The following is a 21,837-nucleotide window of genomic DNA, read 5'->3' on the forward strand; positions in this document are numbered from 1 at the left end:
TAGTCATGTAAACTAGGTACTATCTTGCTATTTACATTCTTGTGCCATTTAAGCTAGAGTATGCATAGTTAAGCAATGGGTAAACCCACACAGCTATTGATAAATTTAATCAGTTTGATAGAAAAAAAATTCTAGTGTTATTTTCTCTAAGAAGGGACAGGTTTCTCTTATTGCTGTGGATTTCTGTGTGCATTTGCACATTTGACAGAAATCCTGTTGTGTTTCTGTTGCTATGAGCATAGGGTTTTCCTGGAAAATGGGGCTTTGACCTTTGCAATGTCTATGGGTGTGTTTTGTCCTGCAAAATGCCATGTTTGTACACCAACAGTCCCACTTTGGGCATTTGAAGAGCTGACAGCCCCCTATGAGTGTTCTCGCTCATTGTAATTGCTGAATGGCAATTCTTGAGTACAGTGGCATGTATATTGTGAGAGCTCTGCTCTCAGACACACCCCCTGCACTCATCCACGCTCCGTGTCCATTTAGGAGCAGAGGCAGCGCTCCTTCATAACTATGCATGGCACACTGCAGTGCTGCTCTTAAACTGTCATTTCCATGAAGGAATAAGCTATTCCTGCATGGAAGTTTACTGAATCCTGGGGAGTGTGCATTTATATAGTGAACTATTTTCCATATATCAATGGTGTGTGCTTTTATCCAAATAGCCAGTATTGTTGCCAAATGGCAAGTGTAATTTATGCCTTAAGGTGCCCCTGTCATCTCTTTTATATAGGTGAAACCAAAAGAGGTTTTAAAATGAGACTACAGGAGCACATTAGATATATTAAACAAGAAAAAGAAATTAGTCCTGTGGCTATCCATTTTAAAATGTTTTATAGCAGGAATTTTTAAAGGCTACTATTTTAGAAAAAGTTATATGTTACACTGGAGTTTTAAATATAAAAAGAAAATTGCTGTATAAAGAAAGTATATATATTTTAAAGTATAACACACTGAATACTGAATGCACATGGAAACCTTTAATTTAATTGTGATTTATTTGCTTATTTAATTAATTGACTAATTGTTTTAGAGTGTGAAGAGTCTGCATATATAAATGTTACTTGCAGTTTATGATATGTACTCCTGGAAGGCATTTGTTTGCTGAGGCATTAGAGGTAAATTTATTAAAGTCCCGAAAAACGAACCAAAAAACACAAACTGGTAAATACAAAGAACAAAGCAGGTGAGAAGACTCCCACAACGAAACTCCTTTATTCACAAGTAAATGGGAAGCGCTTTCACCGGCCAAATGTGCCAGCTTCCTCAGACCAAACTCAAACAACTTCAAACTATGATCAGTTGTTATATATATACACAGTTAATTACTTAATAAGTGTACTAATTAATTAACAAGCATAAGACTTAATCAATTAAAACTTTTTTTAAAAACTTTTTTTAAAAAGTACATTATATAAACACACAAACTACTAAGCCAAATTTTTAACGTTGGGTACTTGTTATACAAACAAAATACAAGATGCAACTCAACTAATGTCTTATTGTACTGCATCCGAAGAATCCAAACTTAACAAAAAAATTATAATAATTTTATATATAAAATCATTAATATATTCTAATGACAATAATATCAGTTTTCCTATGTAACCCTTAAAAACCTTCTTACTGTTAACCATTGAACATGTCTTTTACTACTAGACATTTTATCAAATTAAAAAACTTTATCTATTAAGAATTCATCTATTAAGGGCCTTCTTTTTATCTATTAAGAATTCATCTAGTAAGGGCCTTCTTTTTAAGAAGGCACTTAATAGATATTTGCTCATTGAGTCCAGGAAAAATATAAGCTAGAGTCCGTATTTGCCACTCCAATTCAACTTCCTCGAGCCTCAAAAACCATGTCCCTCCCCTGATGCTTTGTTCAATTTTCTGCAAGACCATAAACCTAAATTTATGCTCTGGGAACAACATAACGTGTCTTGCAAGGGCATTGGTATTTATTGACCTAGCTATACTATATTGGTGTTCGTAGACCCTCTGTTTTAGCTTACGCTCGGTCTTACCAATATAGAATGCATCACAATGAGTACAAGAAGCACAATAAACCACACCTTGTGAATCACATGAATAGTGACCCAAGATTTTATACTCCCTATCTCTAATAGTAATATTATCAGAGGTATGGATAAATTTGCATTGAGAGCATCTCCCACACTTAAAGGTACCATGTTGCCCCCGGGATACTGTCTTAACCCTCTCTAATAGATTTTTAAGGTTAGAACCCCTTCTAAAGGTAATGGACAAATCATGCCCAAGTTTTTTATTCACCTCAAAATCTTGTTGCATGATATTCCAGTTTTTATACATGATTTCCTTAATCCTACTTGCATCTGTAGAATATGTGGTCAAAAAACTTACAGATTCTGATTTTTTTCTGGTCTTTGAAAGAACAATACCTCCGGGGACTTCCATTGCACCCACTTGTACATGTTTATCTTGTATAAGAGGTTGGAAATGTCCTGAATGCATTTTCATACTTACTTCTTGTACAACTTGATCTATTAGGTCTACAGGGTATGCTCTCCTTAAGAACATTTGTTTAAGGAGGGAACATTCATCCTGAAATTCATCAAAACTGGACACCATCCTAGCTGCTCTCACAACCTGGCCCTTAACTACAGCCTTTTTCTGACTAAAAGGGTGGCAGCTAGTAAAGTGTAGGAACATGTTAGAATATGTTGGTTTACGGTATATTGCAGATTTAAATTGGCCTTTAATAAAATCCTTACTCAAACAAATGTCCAGAAAATTGATCATGTTTTCATCCACATGATAGGTGAATTCCAGAAAAAAGGTGAATTTGGATAGTTCCAAAACAAATGGATCTATAGCTTGTCTCGGACCCTTCCACAAAAAGAACATGTCATCCTGGTATCTGGTGTACAAGGCAACATGTTCTTTGTAAGTTTGACAATTAAAAAGAAATGAGGTTTCCCAGTGGGCAAGGACGCAGTTAGCAAAACTGCTTCCACAAGGCGAACCCATGGCAATGCCACTCTTCTGAAGGAATAATTTATTGGAAAATAAGATAAAATTATGCTCTAAAACAATTTCCAATAAAATCTCTATCAGGTCAATGTCCTGATACTTCATACCTTTCCTGAGTAAAAAATCCCTAACCCATTCAAGCCCTATAGTATGCGGGATGGAAGTATAGAGGTCTTTAATATCTACAGTCAAGAACAAGTATTGTTCTTTGAACTCCATCTTGTTGATGTAAGTCAAAAACTCCCAAGAATCATGGCATATTTGTGATTCAGTTGAAATAAAGGGTTTCAGCTTGTAATCCACAAATTTAGCACAACCATAAGTTATGGAGCCCATTCCATCTACTATAGGTCTAAAAGGTGGATTTGATACATTTTTATGTATTTTCGGTGACCCAAACAAAGCTAGCACAATAGGAGCTGGCATGGTAAGAAAATGGTATGTGTCTACATCTAAAGTTCCCTCTAAAAAGAGGTCACTCAGAATACCCTTGATTTTGTTGTAAGCTCCATTTAGCTCATTTATACTTGCACTCACATAAGCTTCATTATCTAAATGTGCCAACATTTTATTCTCATAGTCACCTTGATCCATAAAAACTAATCCACCCCCCTTATCAGGTTTCATAATCCTTACTTTACTGGTGCTTAGCAAGTTAAGAAGGTCTTTCTCATTCTTATCTAAATTACCTTTTCTATTCTTATGATGATTGACCCCACGAGTTAGGCAATGTCGAATGTCCATTTCACAACATTTTTCAAAAAATACCAGCACCGGTTGTAGGGGTGGGTTGAATAAACTAGAAACTCTAAGGTTGTGCAAAAAACCTGTATTCTGACCTAACTCACAAGTTAAATTCAATTTATGAACAAAAATTTTTAAATCAACCACTGTTTTTACAATGTCAGCTCTCAAGTCCGGTACAAAAGTCAAACCCTTTGACAGAAAATTCGCCATCTCCTCATTGACTTCCAAAGAACTAAAGTTATAAATATGGAAGTCACCTTCAGTATTAGTTGACAATTTGGGACCAGGCTCAACCAGAACTTTGAGATTACCATTAACTATCTCCTCCTCCTGTTCTGTCGTCTCCTCTGGGGCATTTGTTTCCTGTTCTGATTGTTTTGTAAAGTTTGTTGCTGGCCAGCATTGGTGTTCTGAAAATCCTGAAACGAATTATCATCCCTTTGATTGCTATTATTATACTGCATCCCCCTTCCACCCATACCTATTTCTGATTGTTGACGTCCCATGGCATGCTGTTGGTTTTGGATACGTTCACTTCTACAAACCATATTTGTGTATGGCTGTTGATCCTGCACCTCACCAGCCAAATCCATGGCCGCTGCTCCATTAATAATATCAATGTCCATCAGGGGCTCCTGCCCCACGTTATGGTTTTGAATAAAAGGTGGTGGGGGTATGCTGTACCCTTACTGTACGCATTAAGATCTCTATTGATTTTCTTCTTTTTAAGTTTAATTAATTTATTAATGCTGGCATCAATACTTGTGAAAATTCTAGAAAAGTCAAACTTATACCGGTCAAAGTCAGGAGCGTTAAGAATAGATTGCTCTAAGACTTCCAAATCTGTTTTTAAGGCCAAAATATTAGCTTGGTAATTCTTCGTATTTCCAAAAACTCAATGCCTTGGCGATTGAATAGGGTGATCAACTCCGAATGGAACTCTGATTTGTTAATTAAACCATTCGGATATCGCCACTGTCGTAACCCTTTAGGAACTATACCTTTATTGGTACACTCCTGTAAATAGGAAACCTCAAGCTGAAGTTTCCTACATTGAAACAGTTTAGTGTCAAAACTATTTAGGTGGTTAACAATATCAGACCCACTTCGATTCAGCGGATCCTCATTATTAGATGTAGTCAGGTTGACATTAAAAAAGTTGTTGTTATTTAAAAAAGTACCCATTGACGGAATACACCCACCGTCCATTCTAAGTTCTGAACGTAGAGGCTGTGCATTTAAAGTTGTAACATTATTGCAAACTATGATTTCGGATTGAGAAGGTACGTTAACAGTACTTACAGCAGGGCTACTCACAGTCCAATTGCTGTTGTTGCTCAAAGCTTTCGCTCCATTGAGCTCGACACTCACTGCCTGCCCCAGTGTTGGTTGACCTGCTAGTATCGGCGACTTAAGCAATCCGGCATTTATTTGATCCCCAGACCTTGAATTATAACCAAAGTTGGCAGCCTCAATCTGTTGAGACAAACAATCTACTCGGCCAAGTAGTTGATTAACCAGAACGGTTAAATCACCCAAAGAGTTCACCTCCGATGCACCTCCTGAAGATCTTCCTGTTGTTGCAGGAACTTCGTCCTCCTGGGAAAACATTGATTGAGATTGAGGTTCCGTCACTTTGCCACTCGCCATAAATACTCAACTTCTGAAAAACGAACCAAAAAACACAAACTGGTAAATACAAAGAACAAAGCAGGCGAGAAGACTCCCACAACTAAACTTCTTTATTCACAAGTGAATGGTAAGCGCTTTCACCGGCCAAATGTGCCAGCTTCCTCAGACCAAACTCAAACAACTTCAAACTATGACCAGTTGTTATATATATATATATATATACACAGTTAATTACTTAATAAGTGTACTAATTAATTAACAAGCATAAGACTTAATCAATTAAAAGTTTTTAAGGGTTACATAGGAAAATTGATATTATTGTCATTAGAATATATTAATGATTTTATATATAAAATTATTATAATTTTTTTGTTAAGCTTGGATTCTTCGGATGCAGTAAAATAAGACATTAGTTGAGTTGCATCTTGTATTTTGTTTATATAACAAGTACCCAACGTTAAAAATTCGGCTTAGTAGTTTGTGTGTTTATATAATGTGCTTTTTAAAAAAAGTTTTTTAAAAAAGTTTTAATTGATTAAGTCTTATGCTTGTTAATTAATTAGTACACTTATTAAGTAATTAACTGTGTATATATATATATATATATATATATATATATATATATATATATATAAAACAACTGGTCATAGTTTGAAGTTGTTTGAGTTTGGTCTGAGGAAGCTGGCACATTTGGCCGGTGAAAGCACTTACCATTTACTTGTGAATAAAGGAGTTTCGTTGTGGGAGTCTTCTCGCCTGCTTTGTTCTTTCTAAATTTGTTAAAGTAGTAATCTGATCTGGCTTGGTTTTTTGGTTGTATCCATGTTTGATGTCTGGTTTGTTGTTATAGGAGAGAACTGATTCCAAATTCATATTATAGATAGAGCTCTTACATGTATTAGTTTGTTTTAGCAGTAATTGGTTGTTAGTATACATGAGGCAATTGCCCTGTTGACTCAAGATGCCCATCTAAATTAGGCTGCCTGAAGACATGGTGGTAAACTGTCCATCCATTACAGAAGGTATATACTGTAGTAACTAGTGGGAAGTGGGCTAGATGGACCAAGTTTTGGTGTAAGACTAACAAATGTGTCTATTCTGTGGAGAGCTAGGGTTACAAAAATTTGTCATTGTTTCACAATGCACAACTGAGTTGCTCACAGAGCAGCAGTGCAAGCTCTGAGAAGCTACAGTAAGCTGAGTGCAACACCCTGAAAAACACAATGATGGAATACAAATGTAGTTAAACTATTGTAAAAAGTAAACAAATGGAAAAGCCAACAGTGAGCCTTATTAAAGCAATCCTGAACTCAGATGGGTTTTTGGCTGCACAGTTCTGCCACAAGAGCATGTGGGGGGGGAGGGAGGGCTTCTTAATGAAAGAGGGCTAGTTTTAGTGTTCCAGTGATACCAAACAGTCTAGATTCAGCAAGCCTGAATCAAGCCTATGCTATAAAATGCAGAAGTACTTGAAATCCAAAGTGCAGAAAATTGCAATCACAATAGATGAACAAACAGTTTAAATAAAGCAGCAGTTCAGTAGAATACTCCAACAAGAGTGTAGACAACAAATCTTCCTATTGTGAAATAAGTGGTCTAGAACCCAAGTGCTTAAACCAGAACTAAGACAATTTCACAATAACACACACAATAAGCCTTCAACCAGCAGTTCCCAGTTTAGAAGAGTGTAGGCTATCCTCCCCTGCCACAAGAGTCTGCACCATAAACCTTCCTAATATAAAATAACTGGTTTGGAGGCCAAGTGCCTAAACCATAACAAAGAGACTTAAAAAAACAGCCGCAATAAGTATTCAACCAGCAATATCCAGCTCGGAAGTGCAGAGGCTGCCATCTCCTCCCACAAGAGTATAGACTACAAACTTACCTAATGTAAGACTACTGGCCTGAAGCCCAAGTGCTTAAACCAAAAGTAATAGGTTTAGAATCACATTAACAATGTAATGCAATACCAGACAGATAACAGTGACATGTCTGAGAATCTACCCAAATACATCATGTCATAGTTAGTAGGCCCTGTGTTATCTTGATGAAAAAGCCCTGAGGTCTGTCCAGCTGTTGAATGTGTCTGGTGAGGTTCATGCAAAAGAGGGCATTATACTATATTACTGTTCCGATGATTTTGACTACAGTGCTGTCATACAATCCTGAGATTTGAATGTGACAGCATGTCTTATGATGTGTACTATATGTATGTACTGGAAAACATTAAAGAGAAAAATTATAAAGTAATGATGCACATTGCAGTTGCTGACTTCTCAGTCCTTAAAAGAAAATACACTAGAAAGTACTGTCATGATGATGCTATGTACTGTATCATTTGGCAAGGCAAATATAACTGACAGGTACAATTATCAGTTCAACAACACAAATACAGATATACTAGGCATTAATGTAGCTATACACCCTCTTAATCAGACATAAAGCTTTTGTATCCTTGAATCCAAAAGAGAGGAAAACATGGATATGGCACACTTAACATAATTTACACTGGGTACTGGGGTTGGCAAGGCAGGAGGCTTTGGCTGACATAAAAGGCCAGTGAGTATATGTCAGGGAGAAAGTGAAGCAAGCAGGCTGTGTGTGTCTGTAGGGTCCTCCAAGTAGAAGGGGTGTGTGAGCGTCTGCATGAACACAGCCAAGCTCAGTGCTAGCTCTACATCTTGGCATGTTAGACAGGTGTGAGCCATGAATAGTAGAGGTGGCAGTTCATCATTGTTGCCCCAACCATGACACCTGGCTCTGCCAGAAGTTGCACTGGCACCTCCATGCCCAAGGTCAGATTGAGTGCCGCTACCTGAGTGTGACCGATGTCTGCTGGATGTGCTACCTTCATGGGAGTGCTCAGGACCATAACTCCATGGCTTGTCATGTCTGGGTGTGGACATACACTCACCAATGGACCAGTGGAAGTACTGCCACTACAGGAACATGATCGGGAATGGCCATGTTGGTCAGCAAATGTTGTGGCTGACCTACTCCCATGAGGACGCTCTCTCCCTCCCAGCAGATCTTCCATCACAGACACTGCTTGTTCCATGACAGACATCCCTCATTCCAACATGTCATTCATCCAGTCCACTGACTCAGCAACACGGTGAAGGCAGTCACATATTTCAGATTATGCCACATCCACAACCCTGGAAGGCCTTTATGAACATGGCTGTGCCTCTATAATTGCCCCAAACATACATTGTGTGACACAGAAAGAAACACTTGCACCAGGTGGAGGAAGGAACGCAAACCCCTTACAAGCACCGCTATCAACCCTCTGGTGTGACACCTTGGCCAGACTCAACAGGCACTGAAGCCAAAGTAGCGACACTTTCTTGCTCAGTGTCATCACCCTTCATCTGTCCTATATATGTGGGCTCAGTGGACTGGGTAGGCACTTGGCCTACTGCCTGTGTATGAGGAAAAAGAAGGGGATGACTGGATGTCACCCTCTGTGTGAGATTCAACCTCTGCACCCCTTGACTGTACCTCAGTTTTGTCACCATCATCATCACTGTCTAATGAGACACTGACATCGGGTGGCACAGGGCCTGCACTCCCACTGTCATGATCACCTGTAATAAAAACAGAGAAACACAGGCAAACATAATTACCTGTACTACTATGGTGCAATATATGCTAAACAACTAACAGTGCTGCCACTATTACACAAAGTACACCAATACACACAACAGGCCTAAAATGACACACTGTATTTCTAGAAATTGATCTGCAGTATAGAAATAACTTGATTTGGCTTACCATCTGCAGGAGGTATAGATTATTGAAGTCCTGATGGTCCTGAAATAAACTAAGCTAGAGGTAATGCCAACATCATCATGTTTAATAGTAAGACAGGGGGTATTACATGTACTCCTCTAAATCTGCATGACGTGTTACTTCAACAAGAACATGGCTGACAACTCCAACCCCCCCCCCAAAAAAAAAAGACATGTGACACAAAAGTAATGTTTATTTCAATTGTTTTACTATACAACAGTATTCAACTGGTCATATAACAAAGCATACCTGGACACTCTTCCTGGGACTGAGAAGGAGGCGCACCCACATTAATCACATATTGTGGGCCATTTTGATGTGAGTTGTCCTGTTGTAGAAGATTTACCAGGAATTCCTCATCGAGGGTGAGAGGTGGTTCTGCAGCAGACCCATCTCCAGTTACCCTCTGGTCTTGGCAACAGCAGCTGTACGCCTCCATGCAGATGTCAGTATGTCAGTGACCCTGTGGTGCACTAGCTCATAAGTACAGCCATGGCCGCTCATGTAGCTTATGTTTGCAATGATCTGCTACCATAGTCTTAGCCTTTCTGGCATATTGGGCTGACCCTCTCCAAGAAGGAAAATGCCATGTTGATGGAGAGCATACACTATGATTGTATTCTCTGCCTCGGTGAAGGGGGTTCTGCACCTTAATGACATTTTTGGTCCTAAAAGAGTACAGAATGATAATACACATAGCTATCACATAACTACAAAGTAACTGTTACCAGATAAAACAGTTAAAGTAAAGTAGGCAGTCAGTAGTAGCCACTGGAAAAACATGGCACATATTACAGATGTGAGATACTAACAACATTCAGGATGCAAAACAACGAGAGTAGCAAGGGCAACATATCCTTGTATGTCCCACAGCTGAAATGAAACTGTGCGTCCGCCCAAAAGAACGGTCCATTCTGGTTTGTGACATAACAGCAACTTCTCTATGCTACCCCCACCCACTAAAGAACAGGAGCGTGAACCATTTTGCTAATAAAACACATATGAAATGCTAAACATGAATTCAAGGGACCCGTCCCTGAAACATTTGTACATAAGTATCATGCAGCTTACTATTGTCATGTATTGTCAATCATTTTTACCTCTGAAATGGCTTGACAAACATGCCCATGCCATCAGTACACTTCTAACTAATGCTTACAGATAACAGTGTAAAAGGCTTTGGTTCACATTATTCATTAATATATTCCAGTATATGCATTATGTAGGTAAAAAAATAACAGCATACCTGCTGGAGCTCAGTACTCCTCTGTAAAGATAGCTTGGGAAATATTTTGCTTTGTTGAACATGTAGCAAGTATTCTCACCTTCAGTTTGCCTAGCTGTACATTTGCCTTTTTATAATGTAGTAGATTATTAATGGGCTGCATCTGTCTAAGTTGTCTTTCAGAGATGCTACTTACAGCATAGGTAGCTGAATTGCATGCTAATCAATAAGTCTAGTGGAGCTATTCAAGAACTTATAAAGCAGTCATTTAGACTCCATGTTGGTTTTTCTTGTGGATTTCAAAAGTAGTGGAGTACAGACATGGAAAGTCTAGACAGAAAGAATGTTAGGAGCTGCTGCTGCTTAACTCCATTTGTACGTGCTAAAGACTACAGGCAATTCTGCTGCTGCCAGTAGGCCTAGGCTGAAACAGAGAAGAGTTTTCAGCCCACGTTTAACTTATCACAACATACATGACAAGGGGATTGGTGAGTGCTACAGGGTGGACAGGGACACAATACAGGAACCCTGCAACCTCTCCTGGTCTCAACCCAAAGCCACAGCCTTGTCCTCCCCATGCATTGGCTGTGTACTGCTTGCATTACACTCAGCCCTGAACTAGCACTGTGGCAACTGCTGCATTACTTTTAAAAGTTCGACTGTCATATGGTCGATACCATATGATCGAACTTTTAAAAGTTCTAACATTTAATAAAATAGTATAAACTGCACAAATAACGTACCTGAACATTTTAAGAAGGGGGACAAATCCCCCTGCACACCTCACACTCTTTAAATATATCAACTCCAAGATTGCACTACTGTGCAGAAAAGGAAAATCTTCTATTCCGTGCTGTACAGAGATCTCTGTTAAAACGTGTAAACTTTCAAAAATTCAATCATATGGTGTCGACCATATGACAGTCAAACTTTTGAAAGTTCGATCATGCAATATAAACCCTAATAAAATTATGACATGTCCTTGTATTTCATCACATGGTACAGTAAGCAACTACAAAGTGGGAGATTTGTACAGAAATTAATGTCACATGTGACAGCAGAGAGTTATTTGACTTGTATGTGTCCATTAGCAAGTAGTGGGCCTCAGGCCTCAAAGATTCACATATTGATATGTCCCCAAAGTAATTATGATCACTGCATGCCCTCAGTTTAGCACCATACATTTGTAATGGGAAATCATAACATAGAGAAGTTTGAAAGTTATGAGACACATAGCAGTTTCCAGCTTCACTACCCTCACAAGATCAAATCAGCAGGATGCAAAACAAGGAGAGTAACAAGGGCAATGTAGCCTTGTTTGTGTCACAACAGTAGCTCAGCCTGGGTCCACCCCCCTTGAAAGAACATTATATGATTTTATGTTCCATGGCAGGAACCCACTTTTACTCCCCACCCCAAAATAGCAGTCTATGTTTGTTTGTGGCATCCAACCTTCCATTAATTTGATAGCAGCTGCATATCATAGTGTTCCCAGTGAATACCCTCACACATTTTAAGGTGAATGATATAGATTGGCTTACACACTGCATCTCTCAAAGTACTGGTCAGAGAATTGATGACTGACCAAGAAACACAGAAAGGTAGGATACAGCTATATATTTGCAAGCAATAATCATATCAGGTTGTGTGATCTCTAAGTGCACTACATCCAAATGTATTAAACAGAATACATTTACAAATAACAGGTGATGCCTTAATATCATTGTACGTTCAGTTGCACTTGGCTGTGTTAGGAATTATGTATTTACTGCAAAGCTGTTTCTGGAGCAAAGATGGATAAGTTCCCCCCTCCTGTTTTGTGATGGTATATTGAAGTGAGAGTTGGGTTCCAGACCTATGTAGTCATATCTCATGTGTACTAACAGTTTCTAATGTGTATGTCATAGATTGAGTTTCCACATTTCTACTAATTCTCCATGTTTAATATGTTTTTCTCTTTTGTTTTGTTTTTCTTTTTGGTGGGGCACTGTTTATGTGATGTGGCACTTAGCACAAATGACTTTAGCTACGTGCATCTCATTTGCATGTAGAGTGGCAATGCACAAACCAGATGAATGGGCCACCCATCTAACAGACAGGACCAACACAGCCAGAAACATTACACAAGATGCATTCAATTAATACTATTGTCCAGCGTGTAAACACATTTCCCGGCAGTGCTCATTCTTGTGCAACATGTTTGCACAATGGTAAGTGCTGCTAAAAAATTTCACATCTTGAAAATCCAGAAAGTGTGCACTTTCAGTAATGCTATACCTGCAATTTGTGGGAAAACATCACTCTACATTGGTCTTTATATGTGACAGGCATGGCGAGCCTTCCTGGAGAGATTTTGAGATTCTGTGCTCTAAGAATGGGTGTCCAGGAGTCCAAAATGTTTGTTAGACTCTTAGTGAATGAACATGGGCCCAGGCTGTTGCAAAGGGACAATTGTGGCTCAGATTGCAAGGCAGAGGCATAGAATAGACTGGCCTGGGCTCTGACCAGTGCTACCGGTATCTCCAGCACTGGTGAACAATGTAGGGATCACTACAGAGACCTCAGGATGAGGAAGAGGGATACCCTTGACCATTTGTTCAACGAATGTAGGACTGGGGCACTCTACAGGTTGCACATATCACCTACAGAGACTACTATTCAGAGTTAAATGATGGATATAGTCAGGATTGTAGGCTTAATGGTATACTGTTCTGTTTTTTCCACTGTCATCACAGACCAGGAACTGAATGGGTGAAGCCATGTAGCTACATTGGTACAGATGTGAGACACATGTGGTGTGTATGCATCCCAATAGTGTGGTTATTGTAGTATTAAAAGTTACACCACATTTATTGCTTAATTATACAGTTGTATCAAACTGAGTATTCATTTCTTAATTATAATAAGGAAGTATGCATGCATTACTCTGGAGGGCAAAACAACAGTTCATTATTACAAAGTAGTCATAGGTTGTGCCTTTAAAATCCACATTTCCAAAATATACAATACTATATAGTTTTCACTGATATTTCAGTGTGAAGTCAGAGTTGTAAAGCAGTGTCACCACAGGCTTGTTGTAAACTGTAATCAGCATGTTTGGACCACGCATATGTGCAATGTATGCACACATCAGGGATGCTTACTGCAATCTGTAGTATATTGTGCATCTGTTAGGAGCTAGGTAGTTTTAACAGTAAACAAAGGTATTTGCTAGGAGTTGATACTATTAACAGCAAAGGTAATAGAATGAGTCAAATACTTGCATTAATGCTTTTGATGCCACATATGAAGTTACTAATGTTCTACCTTTTACTCTCACCCCAACCCTTTTCTCTCTCTCTCTTTTTTTTTCCCACAGCACAGCGGGACAGGACTGCCCCATGGGATCCATCTGCCCCAACCCCACCAGCTAAACTACCACTGGCCAGCATGTCTGGTGCAGAAACTGGCACAACCCCTTCTGCTGCCCCTGCACCATCCAGCCCCTCAGGTGGTTCTGCCCCAGAGGATAGGCCTGTGGCTCCCCCCAGGAGCAGTGAAGGAGGTGGTGAGTTTATCACCTATGATGAACTACCAGGGATGATGCATAGAATTGTGCACCCTACTTTTGGTGTACACCTACACCAAATGGAGACACTGTCCTCAATCGCTGTATTAAATAACACAAGAAGACACAGACAACAGATACTGCAGTCATCAGCATAGTGAGGTAACAGTAATGACAGTCCACTGGGTGAGGTCTCGATTCTCACTGTCACACAACTTGACATCCCCGGATTCATGATATCCCCTCCCTCCCCCACCCATGGTGCTCACTCATCACATGTGTTCTTCACCACCCCTGCCTCTTGTTTTGTTTCTCTTGTCAATCTGCAATGGCTTCCTCACCTGCCCAATTTATCCCACCGAGACATTCCTACAGCCCTTCACCAACATTCTTCTCTCTTTAAAAAAAAAAAAAAAATGGGCACCTGTGCCACAAAAAAAAAAAAAAAAAGAAAAAAAGAAGAAAAAAAAATCATTCCATACATAACTCTCCATTTTGCACACATGTCTTCATGACACACATGATTTGGTTCAGATTCCTATACAACGGATTGTGTTGTTGTCACCCTTCTCTCTCTGGGGGTTCACTCCAAATTCAGCAAAATTTGTGCATATATGTTCATGTTTTACTCTTGAAGAAATGGATAGCTATAGTTCTATCCCACATCCTTCCTGCACATTCCTGTCTTCCTTTTACTTTGTTTCCCCCCTGCTTGCTCCCCATTTTGCCACCTTCCCGCCTTTTCTATGTCTTTTCTTTAAAGCATAATTGTGCAATGGTGCATATTGAGCAATAATGAGCAGCTACAGCAAAACCAGTTCCAGGTATTACATATTTGGATTGGAAACCAGTACCATATAGCCATATTTTAGTGATTCCATACCATTATCACACTTCAGAATTAGGATTTACAAGTAAAGCTATTTGAAACTGTTACATACACCTGGATTTGAACCAATACATGTATCACTGCATAAACAGATAGTGCTATAGACTCAGTTGATTAGCAGGTAAATTTTAGAGACTGCATACCAAATGGCAGACTTACCTGCTGTTGTATACACCTGATACTTAACTGAATGTCTGATTGCAGGAATTAATGCAATTAATGCAGTGATAAGTTCCTTTTTGGGGCAAATGGTATAACTACAGGTTATACATTAAAATATTTTTCTAGTAGCATTGCTTATCGATGCTAATGATGCACAGCATGTTGCAACATCACTCACTACCGCTGTACAAAACTAAATGAGTATCACTGAATAATGCTTTATAAAACATTACAGGGGATCACGGAATGCTCCTTCATTCAAATTTAATGAAGAAGAGATGACATTACTGATATGAGGAACAAGCACAGGGAAGTAAAAGGGAAAGCTTGCCTAAACTGTGTCACTTACTATTGAATGTATTAAATACATCTGTTAGCTAAATGACTCTGTGGCAGCAAGTGTTAATGCGTTGTTGTTAGAGGTAGATCACACTGAGTTTGAATACAGGTCGAAGTAATAATTTTACAAGTGTGTATGATACATTAAATATATCCTCTAATATTGTTGCTATTTACCTTTGCTTCATGTTAATGTGCAGTACAGACCATCGTGCAATAATTATTTAATGGAAAGAAATGTGGAAGACAGGAACGTGGTAAAATAGGGAGCAAGTGGGGGAAGAATAAAGTGAAAGGAAGGTAGAAATGTGCAGGAAGGATGTAGGAAAGAATTATAGCCATCCATTTTTTCCATAATAAAACATGAACATATATGCACAAATTTTTCTGAATTTGGACAGTCACGTCCAGAGAGAGAGAGGGGGGAGTAACCACAATAAATGTTGTTTAGGGAATTGGACAAAATCATGTTTGTTATGAAGACACATGCAAAAATGGACAGCTATGTATGGGATGATATTTTTTTTTGTTTTGTTTTGTGGGACAGCTGCCTTTTTTTTTTGACAGAGAGAGAGATGAATGTTGGGGAAGGACTGTAGGAATGACTGGGTGAGGCAGGTTGGACAGGTGAGGAAGCAATTGCAGACAGACAAGACAAACAAGACAAGAGACAGGGACAGTGAAGGACATAGAAGGTGGGTGAACACCATGGATGGGAAGAGGGTGGGAAATCACTGTTCCATACACATTGATGTAATTGACAGTGAGAATCTAGCCCTCACCCAGTGGAATGTCATCACTGTCACCTCACTGCACTGCTGGATACAGTGCCCTGTGTCTGCGCTTCCTACAAGTGCTCTGCACTAGGATGGAGAGCAGGCGTTCTATCTGGAGTAGGCACATGCCAACAGTGTGGCTCACAATCCTATGCACCATCCCTGGCAGTTTGTCATGATTGATAAAATCACCACCTCTGCCACTGCTCCCTCATGAGACAGAACTACTTGTGGAGCCATGTAGTGCAGGGGTGGCAGAAGGGGTGCTGTCAGGTTCTGCAACAGAAGTGCTGGGCAGCTGTGCTGCAACCAATGGAGTGGGATCAGGTAGATCTCATGGGACAGTCCTACCCCACTGTGCTGTGGGGAAAAAATAATAAAAAAAATAGAGAAAAGCACTGGGGTGAAAGAAACTTTTAGGTTCAGAGTGCTACAGATGGTATTGCAAAACAAATGGGGGGGGTAGTAACCTAAACCACTTGGAGTCTATTGAGCTTGAATGGATCTTTAGGATGAGAGCACATGTAGAACCAGGGCTCAATCAGTCTATTAGCATTAAACCAATACTTGAGGCACGTATTTAGATATATACATCTCAAGATCTGATGTATATATATATATATATATATATATATATATATATATAGACGTATATATATATCTATATATTTCGGTACCATATGCATGCTTATATTATATATATTATCATTAGTATCCTGCTTTACGAGGTAGAATTTATGAATGATATAAGAAGAAATGAATTATAAGGATTGGATATGTTTAAGGCTTACATAATTTTTAGGCTTTGGTCCAGGGATATTCAGGTGGAATATTGTCTTTTATTCTGTAAGTAGTCCTTTGAATATGAGTTAGTTTTATCATATATTTCTTCTTAATGACATTAGTTAGTGTGGTAAGTTATAATGTAGGGTGTTATAATGAATGCTCTGCTAACATGTCTTTATTTTTCACTTTTTATCTATTTATTTATTTGTGGGTATTGCTGTATAGAGAGAATATATATTTTTATATATTTTTATACATGTTTATGTATGTATATTGAGCAGTACTAGCATATTTAATATACATATATATACATTTAATATATTTTATTATATATATATATATATATATATATATATATATATATATATATATATATATATATATATCTTTAGCATAGCTAGAGCTTTATTTGCTTATGTTTTAAGTGCTGTCGTTGAACAACTCTAGTGAAATTCTATATGTATTAGTCTACAAATATTATGGTTCACATTGCTGAGGTTGCTTTAGACATCCTATTTGGTTTTATATATTTTTGTATATATTTTGTATAATTATCTGCATTTATAATATATATGCAACATATGCCTTATCTTAGTTCATATATTTTTCACCTGACTTTAAGTTAGGATTGGTTGCCTTAAGAACATTGCCTTGTTTAATCAATTAATCAATTAATCAATCATATGGTTAAATGGTTAGTATTTAAATGTGGCTGGTATAATGAGTATGTGAAATCTGAAGAAGCATGCCTGCGTAGCATGTGAAAGCACTTATTTCATTTTAGTTTGATATTAAATCTTGATTTTATCACATCGTGGTGGCTGTGTCCAGTTTTCTTCTCTTGGGGTGAAAGAAACAAAAGGGAGAACATTAGTAATTTCATATGTGACATATGAAGCATTGATACAATTATTTGAGTCTGTTCTGTTTCCTTTACTTTTAACACTACAAACTCCTAAGAAGTTTCTTCCTTACTTTTAAGACTACCCAGTTTATAACAGAGGCACACTATAGTACAGATTACAGACACCAGTCCTTGATGTGTGCATATACTGCACATATGCGTGTTCCAGTTATACTGTTTACAGATTACAGAAGGTCATTTGTTCCATTTGTTGTTATACAGTTATGAAGTTACATTCCAATAATGATGAAAACTTAACAGTATTGTATATTTGAGAAGTGTGGTTTTTGAACCCACAACTGATGACTTAAGATAAAATACTGTACTGTTCTTTTGAGCTACAGACTACTGCATGCATACTTTCCCTTTACAGTTTAGAGATGCATGCTCACTGTTATTTGAGGATATGGCACCATTGCATTTTTGCTACAGATTAAGGCATGCATAGTTTCTTTTACTGTTGGGTAAGCATGCTCAGTTTGATACAATTGTGTTAAATACCAACTAAGCAATCCTTAACTTTCAATGCTACAAAATTACTTTACAAACTATTATTATTATTACTATTAAAACACCATTTAGACAGTACTGTTCTGATGCATACATGCAACATGTTTCTCGCATCCTTACTAAATGCATAGCATGGGATCGAAAATTCAAGGCTAGCTCTTCAGCAGATGTGGGAAAAACAGAACAGAGAAGAACACCATTATGAATACCAGTCTTGAATATATTCACCTTTTAACTCTTACAATTACTCACTGAAATTGATACTTACACACCTGTGGGGTTTCCCCTGCCTGAAATTCCCTGATCCAAAAGTCCAGGGTGTCCTGCTTCCTCCTCCAGAGGTCATTGAAATGATGTCTGCATTGGTCACCAGTGTGGGGCATACCTGTAGCTCTGCTTAAAGCCCTGGCAACATTATTGCAGGCTTCAGAGTTATATTCTGAGTCTAAATAGTCACCTTTCAGCAACTGGGGCCCATGATCCTTAGCTAGGAGTCCAACAAAAATTTTAGACTCCTGGACACCCCAACTCTATGGGTGAAAGTGCACACCTTTTCCAGCAACTCCTGAGAGGCCTGCCATGGCTCAAGCTCAATGTATAATGAACATTTCCCACCAATTGCATTTTATATGCTGCTGTTTTCCTACCAATTGCATGTCTTGTGCTTACTGAGAGTGCAGACAGTTTGGTTTTGCAACATTTGAAAATGTGCATCACTTACCATCACACAAACATGGTAGGCAAGGGTGCCCACTGGCAGGCACAGTGTTTGCATGATAGTAAGCGATGCACAACAGGGGCGAACAATGCATTTTTAGATTATTATCTATACAGGCACTTGTGTAAATGTGCTAGTCAAATGTACCATATATGCAGTTCTCTTACACTTACAGCTATTACCACAAGACAGTTGAGCAAACAGTTGTGAATGTTTCACTTCTATAATCTGCAATCTCACAATAGTAAAACAAAATCTGCACACCCTGCACTAGCACTACTGACCATCTGCACTTCACACCTAACTTTACACCTGCTGCCATGGATTAGTGAAATAATATCTGCTATCTTAGTTATTTTAAGGTTCTCTTTTGAGCAGTGCTGTGGTTTGCACAAACCAGGTGAGCATAGTTTAACATGTTTATGCCAAGCAATGCATCTCACAAACACTGTCCAAAAAATAAAAAAAATAAATAAAACACAAAAGGGAGACTGTCCACTGTTTTGCAGAATGTCCAGATATTTGCAGAATATTTTTGACCTGTTCCTTGTAAAATGTGTTTTTTTGTGAAATCACTGAAGATTGAAGTCAATATACAATGACATACTTTTCTGTTCTGCACTTTATATCCTCCTGAAAATGCTTGTTGCCCTCTGTCTCCCCATTAGTTTAGTGTTTGACCACATTACTGGCACTAAAAGGTTGTGTGGGAATGATCTACATTCAGTATACACATTTTGCGGCAAGCAAGACTGAGGCAAGCCATGTAACCTTGCTTACGCATGCCACACTTCATTAAAATTTATGGTGTGAAGTTGCGCGATGAAACACAATGAGGAGTATCACTTATGCAAATATACTCCATGTAGGCTCTGTGCAGAACCTGCATGGAGTTTATTGAATCCCAACCTAACTCTATCCCCTTCCCCAACCTGCAAACATTTGCACACACACACACACACACACACACACACACACACACACACACACACACACACACCAACACCTTATATACAGCTCACCTACCTGTGACAACAAAGCACTGACCTGATAAAATGTCCATTCAAACAGCACTGGATTTTCAGCTGTCAAGAAAAATGCAAGAAAACACAAATATATAAATATATGACCAAACACACACACACACACACACACACACACACACACACACACACGCACACACACGCACACACACACACACACACACACACACCTCACCAGAATACCAGGTGCACAGGTCTCAATACACAAATATATATAATATATTTTTGCATGGATCTAGTCATTAAATATAGAAGTAAAATCTGTTAATGGTCAAATTGTCAACATTAAACTCACCATTACAGCAACAGTTGGCAAAACATAATAGAATAAGAAAAATGTTGGCTGTGTATGCATGTACATACCTGATATAAATTTTTAATTAAGAGATTCAATGTTTTTATGACATAGACATTGGTATTAATCAGGAAGCATCAATTTACCTTTGCTAGTTTGCTGTTATTGGTGTGGAGCCTTTTGGGACGAGAACTGAACAATACTATCCATGTAATTAAATACTTTGGCACTATATCCATGGGATTCTAACTTGTTTTTATTGAATCCAGGCTTTTCTTTGTGGATTGTCACCCAATTCTCTTTAACTCATAAAGCATTGCATTTAAATTGGCTTCGCAGTCTGACTGTTCTACAAAGAAAATTCTAGCATCTCTAAAGTTTCTGACACCAAGTGTGTCATGTAGCATCTGCTGAATTATATTGCGGAAAATATTAGATTCTTAGCTGCCAGTCTTCTCTGCTTTCTTATTTCTAAGTGTTTTGTAAATGATACTGTACCTCTATATTCAGGATATCATTCTAGCTTGAAGTATTCTTATCTGCTGTATATTCACTGAAAGGCATTACATTACTTCCAATCCACATTGATCTGTGGTAGTCATGTCTGGTGTTTCTGGTGAGGGAGTGCACATCTGAACACAATGGTGGGGTGTTCAGGAGTCTAAAGTCTTAATTGGACTCCTAGTTAAGGAGTATGGGCCCCAGTTGCTGCAGCAGGATTATTTAGGCTCAGAATACATGTCTGAAGCTGGAATAAATTGCCACAGCTTTGACCAGAGCTACAGATATCCCCTGCACTGGTGAACAATGCCATTATTTTCATGACCTCCTGAGGAGGAAGCGGGATATCCTCGACCATTGGATTAGGGAATTTAGTACATAGGGCACTCCACAGTTGTGTAAGTACCAACTACTGTGACTAATTGTAAGAGTTAAAAGCTGAATATTGTCAAGACTGGTATTCGTAATGGTATTTTGTTTTGTTCTGTTTTTTCCACAGCTGTCACAGAGTGAGTATCAAATGTAAGATCCCATGCCATGCAATTGGCAAGGATGCGAGAAGCATATGGTATGTATGCATCAGAACAGTACTGTTATTGTAGCATTAAAAGTTAAAGATGGCTTAGATGGCATTTAATATAGTTGTATCAAACTGAGCATGCATATCTCAGCTGTAAAAGAAAGTATGCATGCCTCAGTCTGCAGCACAAAGCAACAATTCCATATTCTCAGATAACAGTGAGCATGCGTCTCTAAACTTTAAAAGGAAAGTATGCATGCAGTAGTCTGTAGGACAAAATAACAACATAGTACTACAGAATAGTCAGTGGTTGTAGGTTCAAATCCCACATTTCCCAAATATGCAATACTGTTAGGTTTTCATCATTATTGCAATGTAACTTCAGACCTCTTCACTAGTGACACAAATGTCCTGCTGTTAACTGTAATCAGTATAACTGGAA

This window comes from Protopterus annectens, chromosome 5.part1 (genome assembly GCF_019279795.1).
Source record: "Protopterus annectens isolate FY-2018-M chromosome 5.part1, PAN1.0, whole genome shotgun sequence".
Classification (NCBI taxonomy): Eukaryota; Metazoa; Chordata; order Ceratodontiformes; family Protopteridae; genus Protopterus; species Protopterus annectens.